Source organism: Monodelphis domestica, chromosome 1 (assembly GCF_027887165.1).
Source record: "Monodelphis domestica isolate mMonDom1 chromosome 1, mMonDom1.pri, whole genome shotgun sequence".
Taxonomy (NCBI): domain Eukaryota; kingdom Metazoa; phylum Chordata; class Mammalia; order Didelphimorphia; family Didelphidae; genus Monodelphis; species Monodelphis domestica.
Window position 1 is genome coordinate 18894696 of NC_077227.1, and position 15001 is coordinate 18909696.

Sequence of the window (15001 nt, forward strand, 5' to 3'; positions counted from 1 at the left end):
TGAGAGACAAATGGTCACTTGAGTATTAGAATCAGAAATTGAATTCAAGTCATCTAACTCCTGTGATTTGTTCCCCTGCATGGTACTTTCAGTTAGAATAGGTCTCTGAAGTCACCTAATACAAAACATCCCCGAATTATTTTTCAGATGTGGAAACTGAGGCCCAAAAGGCAAAATGATTTGCTCAATGTCAAACAGCTAAATGTAATGGAATAACCAGGACTAGAAGTCATGTCTTATAAGATCCTAGGATTTCAAGCTGGCAGAAATCTTCAGGATATTCTAATTTAGGCTTTTCAATTTGCTTAGTGGGAAAAAAAACTGAAGGAAAGTGATTTGCATAGTAAAATTATTACTTGAACCCAGGTCTTCCAACTCCAAATCCAGTCATCCTGCCACTATAATCAAATTGATCAAGTACCTTCCCAGTGCCCATTAGATGCATGGGACTGCACTACCCAAAAAAGACAATGACCTCTGTCTTTATGTAGCTTCCATTCTCCTGGGGGATAGAATATGCATATCAGTGAGTCTAGAGCAAAGTAAATCAAGGAAGAAGAAGGATTCTCCTAAAGCAGAGGGATGATGCTAAAATGCCTTCTTCCCCCACAATAAGTTCTGTAACAAAGGATCCTATCATATGCATTATGCCTGGACAGCATCTCTTTCTATGTAGATCTTTTCCTGATTTTCCACCTGATGCATTATTCGAGGAAATGATAATCTTATCCACATTTTACAGAAGAGTAAACTGAAGCTGAGAAGGGTTAAATGACTTATCTGAGATCACCCAGTTAGTTCATATCTGAGGCAGAATTCAAGTCTTCCTGACTCCAAGTTGAACATTCTCTCCACTATACCACTGCCCTACCTATATTGTCTTTTTTCCCATTAATACAGAAGTACCAATGATATAGTTCTATGGACTCAAAAGAGCTTCCTTCAGAGGGCTTGAATTCTAAATGAGAGCAATCCACTTCTATCTAAGTTTCAACTGAATCATCTTTTTCATGAGAGATTATATGGTATAATGGAAAGATAATGAATTTTGAAGTTAGATGTCCTGGGTTCAAATCTGATCTCTTTTTCTTACTACCTACATGACCTTGGGCAAGTTTCTTAACATTTCTGCACCTTACTTCCTTCATCTATTAAAGAACAGTTTGAGTCAGACATGCAGGGTGGTACATTCCTATAATATCAGCTACCCAGAAGACTGAGGCTAAAGGATCTTTTGAGCTCAGGAGTTTTGAGCTGCAATGGGCTAAGCCAATGAATGTCTCCATTAATGTCAGGATTAATATGGTGAATCTCGGGGGGGGGGGGGGGGCGGGCGGGGGCTGTTACTAGGTTGTCTGGAGGGTGAACCATTGTAGATCAGAAAAGGAGCAGGTAAAATCCTCCCATGCCAATCAGGCCTATTTCATGTCTAACGTAAGAAAAAGAGGAGAAGGAATAAGAATAGGAGAAGGAAAGGTAGAAGAGAAGGAGAAGGAATATAAGATCAAGAACAAGAACAAGATTAAGAACAAGAACAAGAAGTTCCCTAGAAATAAACTAACCAAATAGTGTGAATTCTCCTATAAATGCAAATTCTTTTTTTTTTAAATCCTACAGGTATTGCTTGAAAAACAAAATCAAAAAGGCCCCACACAAAGAGTCTTATAAAAAAAAAAGAATTCCAAGCTCAACACATTGTGACACATGAATATGATGGAATATAATTAGGCTATGAGGAATAATGAATATGACAGATTCAGGGAAACCTGGGAAGATTGATATGAACTACTACAAAGTGAAATGAGTAGTCAGGAAAACAAGTTGCTCGATCACCATAATGTAGGTATTGAAATGTTCATATTGGTTGATAATTGTAAGGCTCATAATAAAAAGGAAAACTTTTTTTAAAAATTTATATATCCCCTATACTCAGAGGATGATACACACCCAGAGAAGAGATAACTCTCTGCCTCTATGTGAGTCAGCTCAAAAAGGAATTTCTAGAACTGAATTTCTTTAGGCTGCAAGGTGATATCTGACTTAATCTCTTTAGCCATTACCCAGAATGTCTCTGAAGTACCATTAACAATATTTTGATAGTCCACTTAGTGCAGAAAAACTTTTATAGTTCTATTTATTATTACATAGCTGTGGAAACATTGAGTCCCAGAGCTGAGAGGGTCCTAAAAAGTAGAACCACAGAATATCAGATGAAAAATTCATTAGAATGTTAGCTCCTTGAAGATGGGAATTGTTTTATCTTTTGACTTTTAACCCCATAAACTAGCACAGTGTGTGAAATATAGTAGAACCTTAATAAATAATAGTTGAGTGATTGCCCTCAGCAGCTATTTAATTCAATCTGTCCCCCAAAACAATCCCTTCTACAATACATCCAACAAATGATCATTCAACCTTTGCTTGAAGACCTCTAGGAAAAAGAATGTCTCTTACCTCTTCCATATGGCAGTCCATATGGAGAACTGTTTTTGACTCACCAAAATCTTATCTTTCTTCAGTCTAAATATGTGCAGTTCCTTTTACTACTTTTCATATGATGTGGTTTCTAGTCTCTTTATCAGTTTAGTTGACCTCCTCTGAATCACAGAATCAGAAGGAAAGGCATGTTCAACCTAGCTCATCCAGCCTCTAACCAAGAATCCTCTCCACAAAACTTCCATCAGTTATTAGTAGTTGAAAATCTCAAATGGGATGCTACCTCCCATGGCAGCCCTTTGCACTTTGGGACAAGTTTATACTCTCACTGTTAAGTCTTTCCTAATATTCAATCTGAACTCGTTTTTTGGCAACTTCCCCCCATCTCTCCTCTTTCTACCCTCTGAGGTCAAGCAGACCAAGTCTAATCTCTCTTCCCCATAGCAGCCCCTTCAGACACTTAAAATAATCATCATAATTTTCCCCATACAAATACATCCACTAAATCTTCTCTTCTCCACATAAGCACCTCCACTTTGTTAATCCAGCCCTTATATCACATAGACTGAAAGTCTTTGCCCTCCTTTGTACACTCTCCAGTTTCTGAATGTCTTTCTTCACTGTGATGCCCAGAACTGAACACCATACTGCAGAAAAGGTATGACCAGGGCAGAGGACAGTGGAATGAATGCTCACATCCTTGTTCCCAGAACCTATACCTCTCTTTGAAACTAACTACTACATGGGAGACATCTGGCAAATCACCTAGCTTGTCTAAGCCTCAGTTTCCTCATCTATAAAAAGTTGAACTAGTTATCCTCTGAAATTTTTTCTATGATCTATGATCATATGATCATAATGAAACCCAGATTTGTTTTGTGCCTTTTGTTTCTGCCACAGCAAACTTTTGATTCCTATTGAGACTGTAGACCCAGACCTTTTGCAACAAATCAGTGTCTACCTATGGCATCCTGTCTAATCATAATATACAAATGAGGAAACTGAGGGAGTGTGACTTATCCAAAGTAACCCAGAGGGTAGAATTAAAACCTGGGCCTTCTGATTCAAAATTCAAGGTTCTTCAGTATGCAGGTCAATTGACAACCCATGGAATAGAATTCCCATAAGCCCAATATAGATTCACTTAACCTATAAAGCCAAGAATTAACCAATAATTTGGCCAAGGCTTCATGAACTGATTTATACAATAGTTATTTATTAAGTACTTGTTATATGGAAGGTTATTTCAAGGGAAGAGAACTATGAGAGGAACCAGCAAGGGGCTCATATTGAAAGTATTGCTTGACCTGACCCTAAAAGGTGAGCCACTTCTTTCAGAAACTGCCTTTAGGATAACGTGCATTAAAGCAATCAGCTAAGTCAGCAGACTGTTCCTTAGTGCTAAAAATACATTTTTCAATCTCTTCCTTCCTCCTTGGAACTAAGAGCCAAAGGAAACCCAGAAGCAGAGACAAGGAACAGCTGTCCTTTGCAGAAAACTCTGAAACCGGATTCTCCTCAAGCCTTTCCGTGAGATACAGGATGCTCTAACAGCAACAATTGGAATAATTAAGAACCGAAATGAAAGTAAAATTATATGGCTTCTGATTTTTCTGACTCCTTTACTCTCTGTTGCTTACTTTCATTTCCATTTTGCATTTTGACCGACAAATTTTGAAGAATCTTTTATGATTAATAAAGGCTACTAGAGGATTGGAGAGGAAATAAACATAGTTCCAATTCAAATGGATAGATCTGTATGGGTACAGAGATACATAGGGAAGCCCCCAGGAATCCTGATCAAATTACCACAGATGCTTCTTGAAGTATGGAGGCTCACCCAGATTTGAGTCACTCTATATTCCCTATACATGGCATTTCATCTACCATTTGAAAGCCTTTGCACATTTGTCCCCCATGCCTCTGTTGCTTTCCCTCTTCATGGCTGCTAAGAGGCATCCATAGCTCCCTTCAAGGCTTACTTCCTACTTGAGGATATTCCTAGTCACCCCAGTTATGTGTCCTCTCCTCATGCAAATTATCTTGTATTTACTTATCTAGATTTCACTGTAGCCACTACCACAATCCCCAACAGAGTGTAAGCTTTTTTAAGGCAAGGACTGCTTTACGTTCTATCTTCACATTTCTAGCACCTTAACATTCATTTGCTGGATTTTATGGAATGGAATTCAATTTCATTAAAATTGTTACAAGGTTCCACAGAACAGATCTAGTCTTTTCCCTTCTTAAACCTCGCTAAGATTCTCCTACCTCAAAACTAAACCTGACTGAGTCAGCACCACAAGGACAGGGGGAATCATTTTAAGTTAATGACTGCGCTGTCCATTACTCTAGTGCTGATGCAAATCAACTCACAGTTGATTTGCCTCACAGTACTGCAGGCTAGGGTGAAGACTGTGCTCATTGCACAATTCTGCCTGAATATAAACTTGCCTATATTTTCCTCCTATATTCATCCTCCCACTGCTATTGATTCCCCACGATTATGTCTAATGTTGTTTTTATTGTTGCTGTTCACTTGTTTAAGTCATATTCCAACTTTTTGTGATTCCCCTTTTGGGGTTTTCTTTGCAAAAAGGCTGGAATGGTTTGCCATTTCCTTCTCCAACTCATTTTATGAGTGAGGAAACTGAGGCAAATGGAGGTTAGTGACTTGCCCAAGGTCACCCAGCTACTAAGTGTCTGAGGCCAGATTTGAACTCCTGAAAATGTGTCTTCCTGATTACAAGTCCAGCACTCTATTCACTGTTTCCCTTTTGCTATACTCAAAGAAATCCCTAAGGGGCAGCTAGGTTGCTCAGTGGATTGATAGCCAGTCCTAGAGAAGGGAGGTCCTGGGTTGAAATCTGACCTCAGACATTTCCTAGCTGTGTGAGCTTGGGCAAATCATTTAACCCCCATTATCTAGCCCTTACTGCTCTTCTGCCCTGGAACCAATACATAGTATTGATTCTAATATGGAATGTAAGGGTTTTTTTAAAAGATTATATGAAAGAAATCTCATACTTTATCATCTTTTTTGACGAGTTATGGCATCAGCTTTGGTGAAATATTTCATGTCTTGACTCATGCAAGAATATCAGGTGAAAAATCTTCCCAATGAAGAACCAAATAAAGCTCCTGATCTATTCCACCATCTTATCTTAATTTCTCATACAGAATAGTTTGAATTATAGTTTCATGGAATTGAGAGTTCAAAGGAACCTTGGAGATCATCTACTCCAAACCCACCTTTTTACACAGGAGCAACTGGGGCAAAGGGAAGTTATATTACTTATGGCCCAGCTCATTTAATCAGTTAACAGTCATGCCAAGACTCAAACCCAAATCTTCTTACACTAAGCTCTGAATAATTTCCATTACAACTGGAAAGGGTGGCCTCTCAAACTCCATGAAAGAGACTTAGATTTAGAATTAAAATACCTTGGACAAACCACTTCAACTGTCTTGGTCCCCATATCCTCACTTGAAAAAGATGGAAATTGGATGATATAATAAGGCCCAACATTTACAAATTTTACAAAGGGCTTTATAGATATTTTCTCAGTTGATCTTCACAAATTCATGTTACGGTAGGTATTAGAGGCAGCTGGTGGTACAGTTGATAAAGAGCCAGGCCTACAGATAGGAGGTCCTGGGTTCAAATATGGCCTCAGATATTTCCTTGCTGTGTAACCCTGGGCAAGTCATAACCTCATTTGCCTAGTTCTTACCACTCTTCTGTCTTGGAATTGATTCTAAGTAGGAAGATGATGGTTGGTTTTTTGTTTTGCTTTGTTTTCTAGTCTCTAGTTAGGACCCAAACACAGATCCTTCCTTAACTTTGCTATTCTGCCTTTTATCAATGACTATAGTCATTTCTATCTGACAGTGCATTTGATTTATTTATATGCAATTCAATGCCTCCTGATGCAGAAAAGAGAGCTTTCAAAACTACAGAGAAATCTTGTCTAACATTCAAGTTTCTGACATTTTAGAAGAACTCAGTTAACAAGCAATTGAGCTATCCCCAGATCCCATGATTGTCCCTGTTCTCCACCACTGGGAGTCTCAGAATGCAGGCTTCAAGCAGAGTGACTCAGTAAGACAACTTTCAGGAGAGAAAAAAGATGACTCTCAAAGTTTGTGGTAATTAAGACCTGGAATTCCTATAATATTTACCAGAAGATCTTATATCACTCAGCATCACTACAGCAAAGAAGTTCCTTCATCCTTCCCCACAAGCATTCAGTAACACTTAAATGAATTATTTTACTATTCAAGGCTGCCTCAGGTGTTCAATTCCTCTTACTTCATCCTGCAATATTTCAGGGAACTATGATGTCACTAGTTCCTATTTTCTCCCTACTAGTAACAATCACAACTCATTTACCCCTTTGTGGTTTGCTATGAAAGTAAGCAAATCCCATTCTCATTCCTACTAACCCACCTGATATGTCTTATGCCATAAAACTGGAACTTCAACCTTTTGTAAGTATTTGTGTTTGGAGTTTAACAGATAGTATAGCAACACAAAAAGCTGAACTCAAAACCAGAACTTCTTGGGTACAAGTCCTGCTTCTGACACACACCTGCTGTGTGACCCTGGTTCAGTCACTTACTCTTTAAGAATCCCAGGCAATTCACTAACACTACACAGAATTTCCAAAAATCTTTTTTGAGGATAGCATATATGTTACAGAGAAAGTGACAACCTGCATTGATTGAGGCATTTTTCTGAGTGATCTGGGAATTCCCTACACCGGTGAGATCATAGAGGCAGTAGATAGAAGTTTATATACTTAAATATTTTGGTAGAGTAGTGGTCTCATCAACTTGCAAGTAAGAAATGAGTGAGGAAGTTGAGGCTATATGGCATGAAGAAGAAAATAATTAGAGTTGGAACATGAATAATAATCTTCAAGGACTTGAAGGGCTGTCATAAGAAAAAAGTATCAGATCTGTCATGCTTGGTTCCAAGCACCAAACCAAAACAATGTGTGGATGTTGTAAAAAAAAGGGGGGAGGGGGTTGGATTAATCTACTTACTAGCTGAATGACCCTGGTCACTTTGTCCTTATTTGCCTCAGTTACTCATCTATGAAATGAGGACACACTGGAGAAGGAATTGGCAAAACATTCTACTTAACTTTGTCAAGAAATACAATGTCCACAGGTTGGACACCATTGAACAACTGAATAACAAAAGGATTAATATAAGGGAAATTCTGCTAAGAGACCTGTCCACAAGTAGAATTTTCCACCTCCAGAAATGATGTGCTCCCTCTGCTTCAGGGGAAGACTGAGAGATTACTTCTGAGGGATGTTGTAAAGAGAATTTACATGGACAAGTAATCTCTGGGTAGCTACTATTATCTACTTACTCTCCCCATCCTTCCATTGGCCTTGAGGTCATCTGAAGTTATTCTTTTACCTGAGAGGTAAAAGAATATGAACTCACACCTAACCAATCTGTCTTTGATTATGACTGCAGTGGTTGACAGAATAGAATCATTTCCAAACAACAGATTTCACTGAGCATTAAGACCACCTCTATACTTTATATTTTACTAGGCAAAAAAAAAAATACATCTCTTATTTGTAAATGAGATTTCTACAGAATCCTTGTCTATCAAACCACTACATGGAGAGGACTCCCACCAAGAGCCATATTAAAAACCATCAACATTTTAAAAGTTATATCACAAAGAGAATGTGCCACTGTGTTTTATGTAGGTGACAGAATTTATGTATGACAACCTACCTCTTATAGCATTTCCATTTTTCTAGATTTTGATTGTCTGTAATGATAGATAAGGAGAGAAATAAATTATTGCTTTCAAATAAAATCAAAATGAAACTGTTTTGAGAGTGGCCATGAATTACAAATATCTGATAAGTTGCTGACAAATTTCAACAAAATCTCAAAAATCCAACTTTCTTTCTTGATGTATATCCCTTCATCAAAATTAAGACCCCAAAATATTCTCCATTCACCAAAACCCACATTATCTTGACCTTGATTTGGACTAACATTCATTTTCCTAAATGATTTTTCTTGTTCTAGACCATGCAGAATTCATATCTTCTCATAAGGGATCATTTATCAAGGAGACCAAGCAAGTTAGCCCCCCACTCCTGAGAGATTTATATCATTAAAGAAAAAAGCAAATGAAGATACATAAGCCCAAGTGAACATGCCCATCCCAGAAATCTTCTCTGGATTCATGGAGGAAACCAGGAGGCTCGAAGCTAGTGGAGGAATAAATTCCTAGATACCAGAGAGGGAGAAGGAGCCAGATAGCCATGACTCACCATCCATTTAGCTACAATGAACTTCATCTGCTTCAAGCTGCTCTACAAAGTGCAAGAGAGTAGCTTAAATTCATCACCTGATTTATCATGGAAATTTATTTCTTCCCTGGAAATATTTTTGGAGAAGGTTTTCTTGGGTATTTTCTTCCCCAAGGCAAGAGACAAGGATCACAAGACTTCTAGAGATCATTTCTCAATTTTCAAGTGTTTTTTGAGTGCCTCCTAGATATCTAGGAATCTGAGCTAGGTGTCATGGGAGAAGAAAAATCAACAATAGGTATTAACCTGATATTTGGTTACTAGAGGGGAGTTTTAGGATCTGCCTTCCTATTCTCTCCATCATAGGGCAATAGACCTAGAAGGGACCCTAACGATCATCTAGCCCAATACCTTCAATTTACATTTGAAGAAACTAAGGCGCAGAGAGGATAAGTGCCCTGTCCATGCTCAAATAAGTACTAAAGTGTCAGGAGAGAGATCTAAACTCTGGTCTTCTGACTCTGGACTCATTCCGCTGCACTTCTAGCTTCTTCAGGTTTTCTTTCCCTTGAAGTTCCCAGGTTAGATGCACATAGACATTGACTTGGTCTGAGAGGACCTAAGCTAAAATAGCAGCAATGAGAAAAAAGGAGGAAGAATGAGTCTGAGATATATTTTTAAAAACCTTCCCTTCTGTCTTAAAATTAACACTGAGTATCCATTCCAAGGTAAAAGAGCCAGTAAGGTCTAGGCAGTTGGGATTAAGTGACTTGCCGAAGGTCACACAACTGGAAAGATTTGAACCCAGGACCTCCTGTCTTCAGATCTGGCTCTCTGTCCACTGAACCACCTAGCTGCCCCTTGAACCATATTTTAAAGGGGCAAAACAAAGGACTTGGTACATGGGATATGGAGAATAAAAAAGAAGAAATAAAGAAAGCTCCAAAATTTCTCAGCTGGGACCCTAGGGGAAATGGTAGCACCAGTCAAAGAAATGGGCGATCTAGAGAGAAAATGGGTTGAGGAAGAACATTTGTTCTATTTAACTGTTGAAATTCAAATTAATGAAAATTTAATGTCATCAATAGCAGAATTATATTGGCTTTAGAGTCAGAGGACCTGGCTTTAAATCCTGATTCTACCATTGTTCACTGTGTGAATTTGAACAAATGGCTTAACCTTTCTGGAATTGATTGTTTCATTTGTAAAATGAGGAGAGGAGGTTAGACTAAATAATGTCTAGAGTAGCTGCCAGCTCTAAATCTATAACCTGGGAAATTAAAAGACAGGCAGGGAAAATACAGGACTGGTCTGGGAATCAGAAAGTCTGAATTCAAATTCTGGCAGATACTTACTAGCTAGGTTAAGCTGGGCAAGTCACTTAACCACTAGCTGTCTCAGTTTTCTTATCCGTAAAATGGAAGCATCTACCATGGTTCTTGTGAAGACCAAATGAGATAACATCTATTGTGATTATGATGATGGTGCTGATAATAGCATTTATATAGCATTTTAAGGCTTGAAAAAAAAAGCTTAACAAATATCATCTCATTTAACATTTGTAATGACCCTGGGTGCTATAGTTATCCCCATTTTAAAGATGAGAATATTGAGATAGAGGTTAAGTGAATTGCCCAGGGTTTTTCAGCTAACAAGTTCCTAAGACAATATTCTAAAACTTTTTGTAAACTTTACAGGGTCATATAAGTGCTAGCTATTATCTTTAATAGTTACTGGAACTGAAAAACATTCACAAATAATAATTTAGCTCTGATTCAACAAATGTTTGTTAATATTTAATATGAGCAAGAAATTATTCTATATGATAAGAAGAGAAAGAAAATAAAAATTGACCCTGCCTTCAAGGAGTTTATATTCTTCTTCAGAGTTATATTAATTATTTTTTTAAACCCTGGCCTTCTGTCTTGGGATGGATGCTAAGTCTCTGTTCCAAGACAAGAGAGCAGTAAGGATTAGGCAGGTGAAATGACTTGCCCAGGGTCACACAGCTAGGAAATGTCTGAGGCCAGATTTTAAACCAGGATCTGCTATCTCTAGGCCTGGCTGCCCTGAATCCTATTAATTCAATTCAACACTTTTATTAAGCACTTACTGTATGTAAAGCACTTTACCAGAGGCACTCAAAGAGATGAAGAAAAGGCTAAACCCTTCCTGAAGTTTAACAGATTATGGTGGGACACCAAGAAAGTGAGGGATGCAATTGTTGCCTTTTTTCTCTTTTGATACAACTTCTTTATCAGTTGGTATTTTTTAAATGGTTGTGCAGTAATGTTAGGAGCTGAATCCAGACTATGAAGGGATTGCTATGTATGGTGAGGTACTCTTCTCTGTGGACATCATTGTATTGATACCATCAAGCTCCAAGATATTCCAAGGCTCCTGGAAGACATCTATAATCACCCAAAGGAGTTAGGGGGCTGACAATCCACTCGGGAAAGACCAAATGACTTAAGAATGGCTTAACAGACATTTTAGGGAGCTTTTCCAGTAGTACGTACTTCTGAAATAAACCATGCACAAGGGACTACAATCTGGTCCAAAGTGGGATGGAAGAGGGTGTCCTGGATTGCTATTAGGAAATGGGATATTACTTTTACTAATCCCAGACTTCTCATAACAATAAAGACCCATCTTATAAAGACAAGCATTCTGCTTCAGAAGCCTATTAATTCTATTCATCAGCTTTATTAAGTGCTTAATCACGTTAAGGGCTTAATAAAGTTCAGAGCACTAAGCTTGAGGCATTAGGGAAGATACAGTAAGGCCAAGTTGCTGTAAAGCCAACATGGCTTACCAATATCGCTGGGCATTCATGAAGAACTGGAAAATCAGTGCTTCCGAGGGGCTAAAGGTGAGTGTAGACATCTCCCAGAGGACAATGGGAAGACCAAAGCTGGGTGGGAGCAGACTGCAACATAAAACCAAGATGGAATTCCAAAGAAGAACACAAAGAAAGGATGTCATTCAGAATTGTGGGATAGAAAGAGAAAATGAGCTGGTCATTCCCTGGTCATGTGGTGTGAATGAGGCATGATACGAGGGAATCAGAGTGTTCCACTTGTACCCTGAAGATGTCAGAAGAAAGAAAGAAGATCTCCACACATCAGGCTAACATGAATGAGAGTCCTATAGCCTGAGTAGCTGTGGATGGTCCATGATCTACATGGTCAGAAAGAACTCAAGACTGGAAATTATAGATTTCTTGGAGTTTGCAGAAATATAATGATCATTTTCTGTGATTATAATCTGGATGTCTATTTGAGATGGAGCCATGTGGCAGATGAAGTGCTGGATCACTCTCAAAGAATGTACATCCTTTGCCTGATGTCAGAGAGGGTAATTGTGTCATGCCAGGATTCAAACCCAGATTCTTGGGTTTCATATCCAGGACTCTTTGACAGGAAGGGAAAATGAGCTCCCAAAAGATCAGCCAATGTCAGGATTCAGACCTGAGTTCAAATCCTTCTTATTTAATGCTCCTTTCACTGCACCATACTGTTCTCAAGCTATTTGTCAGTTCTTTGAGGACAGGGACTGTCTTGAATCATATAATTTTTAAGCCAGAAGGGGTTTAGAGATCATTTAGTCAAATAGACTTCCCACATATTTATAATACCATACTATAAAGGAAGAAGAGACATTAGACACCATCCAGCCCAACCTCCACATTTTAGAGAGGAGGAAATAGAATTCATGGGAGTTTAAGAAACTTAGCTAAGGTCACTCAGTAAATGGCAGCATCAGAATTTAAACCATGGAATCCTAATTCCAAAATGAATGCTTATTCCACTATGTTATTTTCCCAAGGAAGAAACTTTGGCATAGAGAAGTTCAGTGCCTTGGCCAGGGTCAGATGGGCAGCAAATTTCAGAGCCAGGATTCAAACTCAAATTATCTGGTTCCAAATTACAGGATCAAAGGAACAAAGGTTTAGAGGACTCTCAGGGGTCACTCATTTTACAGATAAGGAAACTGAGGCAGAGAGTATTTAAATGACTTTCCCACAGGACACATGGTTAAAAAGCAACAAAGCTGGAATTCTAACCCAGATCCTCTTTCCGCTATACTCACTTCACCATTGTAACCCCAGTGCCCTGAACTGTCACCTGCCCAATGCAAGTACTTAATCAAAGCTTGCTGGATTGAACTGGTTTGCTTTGCATTTTTTAGAAGACTTTGACAACCACTAGAGACGATCCAGAGATGGGACAGTATCATTCAGAGAAGGAGGCATCTCTGGTACAGTCTCTGAATAGAGGCAAGGAGGGAAGCATCTCAAAAACACTCGAAGGAGATGCTAGAACACGGAGTTCAGTTATTTTTCGGTTAGATCTGACTCTTCATGACCCCATTTGGGGTTTTCTGAATTGAGGCAAACAGGGTTAAGTGACTTTTCCAGGGTCACACAGCTAATATGTATCTGAGGCCATTTTTTAACTAAGGAAGAATTCAGGCCCAGCACTCTATCTACTATGCAACCTTGAACACGGTGAGTGAATGCCAAAAGGAGAGACACAGGGGAGTTCAAGACCGATAAAATAGAAAACAATTTTGTGAAAGAAACTACTTGGCCTTAGTTGGGGCTGACCCCTCACCTCCATGAGGCTTGCCAGAAATTCCATACACCTTGAATCCTGCAAGGGACGAAATCTTCCAAAAACCCTGACCTAGGCAAGACTTCATGATATAAAACAACCCTGCGGCATCCCAGTGACTGAATAACCCAAAGAATTATCACCAGGAAGGGGGGTGGGGGGCTGATCGTACAAATTCTAATTTTTAGGGGATGGAAAACAAAACTGTCTTTCTTTCTCATCTGATTTACGGCTGTTGCGTGAGTTAAAATAATTCCATGCAGAGCTGAGTGAATGAATCATACACGTTTCGGAGGCTATTTGTCCTAATGAATATGACCATAAAGCCCTGCCAAACAAAGTAACCTTCAAGAACCTTGAGATATTTGCTTTGGGAGCAAATAGATTCCATATCTCTATTAGAGAAACAACATGGGAGAGTGGAGTCAGGGCCTGGATTCAACTTCTGCCATTGGGACCTATATGACCTTGGGCAAGTCATTAACCTCCCTAGGCCTCAGTTTCCCCATATGAAAGTGAGGGGTTTGGACTTGATAATCTCTGAAGACCCTTGCAACTATACCTCTAGAATCCTATGTTCCTTGGGGCCATCTCAACCCAATACAGTTATAGAATTGAGGCAGTCACTTATACCTCTCAGAAATTCAAAAATTGGTCACTGGTAATAACAACTAAAACAACTATCATTAAGAGCACTGGATAGGAGCAGCTGGGTGGCTCAGTATATTGAGAGTTAGGCCTAGAGATAGGAGGTCCTAGGTTCAAATCTGGCCTCAGACACTTCCTAGTTGAGTGACCCTGGGCAAGTCTTTTAACCCCCATTGCCTAGCCCTTACCACTCTTCTGCCTTGGAACCAATACAAAATATTCATTCTAAAAAGGAAGAAAAGGGTTTTTAAAAAGAAATAGCACTGGAAATTAAATGCAAGGACATAGGTTCAAATCTCCATTCTGCCACTTTCTACTTATATAACTTTTTGAAAGTCACTTAATTGATTTAGGTCTCAGTTTTCTCATCTGTAAAATGGGGGCATTAGGCTAGATCAGCAGTCTCGGGTGCTTTTTTGCCTTCACTCTTTTTTTTTTAAACCCTTATCTTCCATCTTGGAATCAATACTGGGTATTGGTGCCAAGGAAGAAGAGCAGTAAGGGCTAGGCAATGGGGGTCAAGTGACTTGTCCAGGGTCACATAGCTGGGAAGTGTCTGAGGCCAGATTTGAATTGCCTTTTCACTCTTAAAAATTATGGAGTAAAAACACCGAGGAAAGGCAACTTGACTTGACTACAGGGGTTGAGGGCATATGATTGAGGAGAGACTCTAAATGAACACCCTAATGCAAATACCAACAACATGGAAATGGGTTCGGATCAAGGACACATGTGATACCCAGTGGAACAGTGGAATGCCATGTTGGCTATGGGAGGGGTGGCGGGGGTGGGGGAAGAAAATGATCTTTTTTTCCAATGAATAATGTTTGAAAATGACCAAATAAAATAATGTTTAAAAGGGAAAAAAAATTATGGAGGATTCAAAAAGGCTTTTGTTTATGTGGGTAATATCTATCAATGCTTCCCATATTGGACATTAATATGGATCATTTAAAATAGTTACATATTTATTTGTTGATAAATAACAACGATAAACTCAAATATTA

The 15001-nt window shown here is 38.9% G+C and overlaps 1 long non-coding RNA gene across 1 annotated transcript; it reads left to right on the forward strand.

Moving 5' to 3' along the window:
* Nucleotides 1–1751: 1751 nt before the first annotated feature.
* On the forward strand, nt 1752–4044 carry LOC103097541 (uncharacterized). The gene is made up of 2 exons (XR_460098.2): nt 1752–1839; nt 3883–4044. It is a non-coding gene; the product is annotated as an uncharacterized LOC103097541 (long non-coding RNA).
* The last annotated feature ends 10957 nt before the right edge of the window (nt 4045–15001 follow it).